The following is a 7266-nucleotide window of genomic DNA, read 5'->3' on the forward strand; positions in this document are numbered from 1 at the left end:
TGAAAGAGTAGTTAAGATGTTTCAAGAGCTTCTCGTGCTGGTAGTTGTATGAATTTTTTTCATTATTGACTGATGACCTTTTCTGTGCTTAAAGTCTTTTTGTTTTTAGTATTTTGCTAGGCTGAAGAGGACACAAACAGTCCATGCTACCAGCATTTCTAAAAGAATATTTAACTAGGGTGATTTAATCATCAGAGATTCAAACTCTTAAATTTGTATGCTTGGGGGAGGGAGAAGGCTTTGTGTGTGAGGGGTGTTGTTTCCTTTTTTTTTTTTTTTTATTTTATCAACAAAAGTTTGCAAAATGAAGAACAAAGGATTTTGTTATCAGGAGGTTCAAATCCATACTGTGCAGAGACTTTTCTGAATCTTTAGGCATGCCTGCATTCCAGTCACAGGATCTCCAAGGGGGGAGGATGCACAATTGAGCTGCATTTTGGACAGTCTAGTTTGGCTCCTCTGTAGTCTAGCCACTACAGTATGAAGCTCAGTGAAGGTTAACTTGTTGTCTTTAGGATAAATTCTTTAATTCAGGTCTTTATAACAAAACTACTGCCAGAATTCAAAATAGCTGTTACCCTTACCTCTGTGACTATATATGTATACCTGCCTCTGTGGACAGAATAAAATACAGTTGAGCTGTTCTACAATCTGTGCCACTATGAGGTTGGTTATCCAACTGGACATTTAGTATTACTGTTTGCAAATGAATGTAAAAGTTAACCTTACTGCAGCTGTGAAAGTGTACTTTATTTCTATTTGGATATTTTATACAACAGAATGCCTTCAACTAAAACTATTGAAACAGTTTAAAAAATCAAACAGCCTGTCTTCCCTTTTGACTATATTAACATATATGTGCATTTTGACTCCACTGAGTACTGTTGAACTCTTTCAGAACTGAGTAATTCTTAAATGCCAAAGCTTATCACTGTGGATTTTTTTTTCCATGTCCAGAATTATGACTGCCATTTAATACTTAAATGGCCGGTTGGCAGATCCACACTTTCCCCACTAGAGGGTAAAAAAAGTATTTGACCTAGAGGTGTCAGAATTTGGATTTTCATTTACAAAATTTTAAAAACTGTGCAGGGAATAAAGTTATGTTGGTTGACAGGCAGCTAGAAAACACTGGAAGAGGGCTGTAGTCTACTATGCCCTKTTAGTGCCAGGTGCATCTGTAGAAACAGGTGGCTGGTTGCTGCAGCCTAACAATAACCAATCTGCTCTGCAAGCACTCTTCCGCCTTGCTCTGCTGTCCACCCACACCCCCCTGTGGTGTGCTGGGTAGCTCGATTTGTTTCGCAAATCAAGTTTATTCATGCTCTTTATTTCCTGTCTCAGAAGAGTACTTTGTAATGAATCGTTCCCTCACATTCGCCTTCTGGCTATAACTCAAGCAGGAGAAAAGCTGCAGGAGAAAAGCTGCAGGTTCAAGCCAATGATCATCATATCAAAATTTCCTTTTCTTCTAATAGCATAAATGTGCCATTCAGAACTTAAAATGCAGGTTTGTAACTCTGTAGTATTAGTAGATATGCACAACTAATGGAACTCAGTCTTGCAAAGACAGCTTTGTTAACTGCCGTTATTAAAAATATGGGCATTTTTTTCCAATTCAGATCATGGCTAGGATTGTAAGGGAGGGATGAAGAGAATCTTCCTTCTAACTTGATTATAAATTATAGCTGCAGAGAATTCCACCCCCCCAAGTAGGTCGTAGTCATTTTCATAATTAAGTGTTGTGGAACAGCAGCTATTTCTATTACCCTTGGCATCATTGTAGTAGAGGGAGGGCAGACTATGTGACTATGGGGTCTATGCCCTTTCGTGCTTAGGAAGACTCTCCTTCCTCCCCCTTTAGAACAGTATGTTGTATTTGGAGAACAACATGCAGAAACTTCCAAAGTATACTTATGGTTCACAAGTAATCTGACTTCCCATTCTGGGCAATGTGGCACCTTTTCTCTGTATAAATGGTCAGAATTGTATAGGCGCTTAAAGACTTTATGTAAATAATGTTGTCAAATTATATTTACAAATTCCACTTTCACTTCTCCTACCACTTCTTTATTTATTGACCCAAATTAATTCTTAGTAGCAAAGAAGTCATACTTTATGTAATGATCTTTAAGCAAAGTTACACAACTGTTTCTGGTTTGAGGTATAATCCAAGGACAACTGCTTTAAAATTACTTCTCCCACACAGCTGACCATGTATATCTTACTGTTCAATATCAGAATTAACAAATAATTATGACATGTTATACAAGGATGTACTAGATGATGTAAACCCATGTGAGAACTACTAACATATTAGGGGACATGACAATCTTATTTCCCCTCAGAACTCTATGAGGACTCTTGAGAAAGTCTAGCATCCTCTTCAGTAGTAATTACCATTGTCTAGAACAGGAGACATGTTAAACAAGAAAACATTGCAGGTAAAATGTTGTCATTCTGAAATTTTGATGAACAGGACAATACATTACAGAATGATTACAGTTACTCAGAATTCCCGTGGTGTGCCCTAAAGGAAAGGAAAAACCTTGTCCTTTGCTATAAGGGAAAACAAAATGAAAGCTGAAGTTTGAAATGGAGAAGTYTGTGGAAAAAATGTGCAGATACACAGATGCATGTTATTCCTCTTTCTCCTCCTTTGAGACACATCTCTTTTTCTGTACAAGTTTGCTAATCTCTGGTTCTGCTTTCAGTTCTCCCCAAGTTATTCTACAAAAACTTTTTAGAAAGAATCCTATATATATATATATATATATATTATATATATATATATATATATATACTGAGGGGAGGGGAGATTTGTACTTGAAGCTTTGATGTGGTGTACGGCTTTGGTATAATAACTTTGTGAAGTTTGTTGCAACATGCTGAACTCTGTGCCCTTATTAGTGGTGCTGCTTAAAAGTAGTATCCAGTCATCCTAAGTTTATTAGTTGACCCTGTGAAAATAAAATATCCTAGGATCAGTGTTCTAAAAGGATGTGAAATGAACAATATAGTTGATCTGACCATTGGCCTTTACATGTAAAGTCACAAGCAAACCATTCCTGTAAGAGCCACTATTAAGTGGGATGTAGAGAAATGAGAACTCTGAGGCTTTAGAAAATCTTTGTTGTATGAAGTGAAATGGTTGTGGTTTCTGAGAAACTCATACTCAGACAAATGGAACAAAGTGAATGGAGTGCTTTGCTAAGAGTTGAGCATTTCTGCCCTGGGTTTGGTACTCCAAATATAAAATTTTTGATAGCTGTACAATTGTTAGTTGAATTTGTCTGAAATAACATAGGGGGACTTTTTGTGTAAGAGTACTTAATTTCTTTGTGTAACTAAAATTCTTGCCCTAAATATCCAAAAAGTAAGTGAATGGATGTAAGATAACTGCATGGAGACGCACTGAATAATACAAAGGACTACAATTTAAGGCTCTGCTCCCAACAATCACTTAAACATATGTTTTTGTTCAATATGTGAATGGTCCCATTGACTCTACTTGCATTACTTTTGTGCATAATGTACATATCTAAATGTTTTATAGGTAAGAGCACAGAATTAAAGCAGAGATATATCTCCCAAGATTTGGTATGGTATTTTCCATACATACTTAGGCCTAAAATTTCATAGCCTAAATCTCATACAAGTTCTTGAGGGTTTTCTATTTACTGTCTTCAGCCTTTTGTGATACCTAGCTAACAGAAAACATTAAGCACAAAACTCTAAGTGCAATGTAGGTTGTTCAACTACAGGGCTCACGTATCCTGGGGACATGTAGCTTAAAACCACACTTAACTTGCCTATTACCATTCTCCCAAAAGCTCCAATCAGGATAAGCCATTCATTGAACTAAAGATACTAAAACTATAATATACACACATGGTTACTTCCTCAAGGAGCTAACGGTTCAGAGAACCCGCATCTGTGAACACATGATGGATATAGCAAACTTAGCTTTAAAGATTTAATGAGCAGCAGGAGTTTGCAGGAATGAGGCCTGTGATAAGTGTGAGGAAGGATATGCAAATTAAATGTAATTTGGAAGCTTTAATGTATTTGCTGTTGAAGTGCCAATTTAACTATGCACAGCACCACAGATGACCCTGAGAAAAAGGTGTTTTGAACGCTTTGTGTCATGGCCAAAATTGTCAACAGCATCGCTGCCAGCTGTGTGTTTGCCAGAGCGTTGGAGTGCTGGGCTGCTGCTGCTGCCAAGGGGAGAGGTGGAGTATGTGAAATGGCAGCTACTGCTGGGGCTGAGGCTGTCTCTCCCCATGTGTCGCAGTGGCTGTGCACTACTCCCAAATTTGCAGCAGGAGCTGCAAGCCTGGCTTCTTAGAAACCTTCCTCTTCCCCTTTCTCTCCCCTTTTAAGCATCCTCATTCTGCCTTTACGTCTGTCTTCCTTGTGACAAAAGCAGTACGATCCTGGGCTTCCTCATCTTTCTTGATACCAAAGGTAAATTTTGCCTATGTTGCTGAGAAGCCTCGAGCCAATTCTGCTTTTAGACACCAAAGAAGTCTTAAATAGGCTATGCCCTGAAGCTCACTGAAGTCAACCAAGATGTTTCCGTTAGAAACACAGTGGACCTGAGTTAGTCTTTTGGGGGCCATTCTGGAGGTGGGGGCCTTGTAACCGATGGCAATAGCCAAACTTTCATCCTGCTTTAGTGTCTAACTTTGCATAGCATTAACAACCCTAATAGATGACTGAGGCAAGGCTTAGAAATGGTGAAGTTCACCAAAAATGTCATGCCACATTCCCATCTTAATCATGCTTAAAGAATGTAAAATCTGCAACCAAGTCCCCAAACAAAAAAGCATCCAAGGAAAATACTCATCTGCAAGCTGCTCTAAATTATTATAATTTTTTACAGCTTTTAACTGATGTTTTTGTAGATAATCCTAAATCCTAATCAGAAAAAATTTTATATTACCATGAAGCAAAATATATATGGCCATAAGAAAAAAAAAACAGTCCATTTGAATTTCTTTTAGCTATTGAAAAAGAAGTAAATATATCTAATGCATGAATTGTTTTAGCTAACCAATATATATTATTTTACACATCAGTGTATGTTGTAAAACTACATTTAATTTGCCATCATGGTTAATGATCTTTATGAATGGATAAAACCAGGGCAAACTTTCTTTGCTTCTACAGCAGCCATTTTGTTGTTCTCTTTTATTTTTACACTCTCAATAGTAAAAGAGTTTCATGAGTTTATGTTTTTTATACTATGCTAGAGACAGTTTTAATGTCTATTACATGTGACAGTCTACTACAAGCAACTGAGATGTCTTCTGCACAAGCTGTAATAAGCTATTAGCAATTATGCACTCTACTAATTTCAAAAATCATGAAACTTATTTTAAAATATTTTTTAAAATACTGTACTTTGACTTATCTATAGAATATTTCTACTGGGGTTGTCATGATGTGCATAGGAAGGTGGTCAACTAAAAATACACAAACAGTACTTACACTCTATCCTACATCACAAATATTTTCTTTGCTTTGTGTTCTGAGCCACTAGATAGTATACTCTACTCAAGTGGAACTTAGCCCATAATAAGCATATGGGATAAGAGCATATTTAAATATCAAAAGGCCATGTATAAAAGCTACTATTTCTTTAGAAAAGACCAGAGCATTTTTGGACATAGATTTCAAACATTTTTTTGTGTTTTAATATAAAATTCATTAAAAAAAAGGTCTTTTAGTTTCAAATGAGTCTAAACGTTGTAATGAGAATTGATCTTGGACAAAAAGGTAGTGTGAAAAAATGCTACAATCTGAAATGAGAGGTGGCCCAGCTTTGGTCACTACGAAGTCCTCCTTGTTAATGTGTATAAGTATCTGAAGGGAGGGTGTCAAGAGGATGGGGCCAGACTTTTCAGTGGTGCCCAGCAATAGGATGAGAGGCAAAGGGCACAAACTGAAACACAGACAGTTCCATCTGAACATGAGGAAAAACTTCTTCACTGTGAGGGTAACAGAGCACTGGAAGAGGTTGCCCAGAGAGGTTGTGGAGTCTCCTTCTCTGGAGATATTCAAAACCCGCCTGGACACAATCCTTGGAAATGTGCTCTAGGTGGCCCTGCTTGAGCAGGGGGGTTGGACTAGATGATCTCCAGAGGTCCCTTCCAACCTCAACCATTCTGTGATTCTGACTCTAGGGTAGATAGTTACAGTATTTCACTCACTTCCATTTATGCGTATTCTTCAAACTCCAAATAATAGTCTCAGTGAAGGGAGTTTCTAACAGTTTTTCTGATTTTTTTCTACCTCAGCTCTCCATTCAAACTTCCATCCTGGCCTCAGCCTTGTCTGAAGCACAGAGCAGCCCACTTCTCTTGATTTTAGCATGGCTCTCAAGTCTGCTTTCTATCATCTCCTCAGCAGCTTGTAACATATCAGCAACATAATAGAGTGAAGCAGTACTCCTTCTCCACTTAAAGGCTGCAGAGGCTGGATGGAAATTTCCAAAGAGATGTTTTATGTCTGTACTAAAACTTTTGAAGCCTGTTAGGAAAAGGCAGGCTTTAGCCATGATTCAGTGTTCCTACCCTACCCACAGTGCTTGGTGAGCATTGGCACTGACACTTCTGTGCCCAATGCACATTTTGTGCAAGGAGGTTTTTCTATTTGCATTGCTACTCACGAGCTTATCTGTAACATTTTTCTCCCTGCTGCATCTCTAATAAACGCACAACAGGGGCTGAGGTCTGATCGTGTTTCAACATAATCTATGAAGCCACAGCATGGTCCTTTTTCAACTTTAACGTTGGCAATCCAGCACTGCCATAAGCCAATGCAAAAGAACAATTTCTCCAAAGGGCTCTCTAGTTAGTTTTTCCTGAGAGGCTATGTTTCGTCAGGCTGAACCACCACGCTGAAGGCAGGGCTTGCCCAGAAGGCACTGTGCTTGGTAATGCCCTGTATAGGTTTAGCCCGCCCCTGATTTAGAGGGCACAGGGCCCTCACAAGGGATGTCACTCACAAAGGCACAGGTCTGACAAAGGCTCCATCTAGCTCGATACCGCTGCTCCTACCGTGGCGTCTCAAGCAGCAGCTCTCCGCACTGCCAACACACGAGGCCCGAGGCTGGGGGCTGCGAGCCGACACAGGAAAGCACCGCGGTGACGACGGCCAGGAGCGGAGCCGCTAGGGAAGGAGGTAAGGACAGAGCAGCCCGCCGGAGCGGCTCCCGTGTTCAGCACGCCTCAGCAAACCTTCCCTCCACACACCTGC

This window comes from Apteryx rowi, unplaced genomic scaffold, assembly GCF_003343035.1.
Source record: "Apteryx rowi isolate R43461 unplaced genomic scaffold, aptRow1 scaffold_46, whole genome shotgun sequence".
NCBI classification, from domain to species: domain Eukaryota; kingdom Metazoa; phylum Chordata; class Aves; order Apterygiformes; family Apterygidae; genus Apteryx; species Apteryx rowi.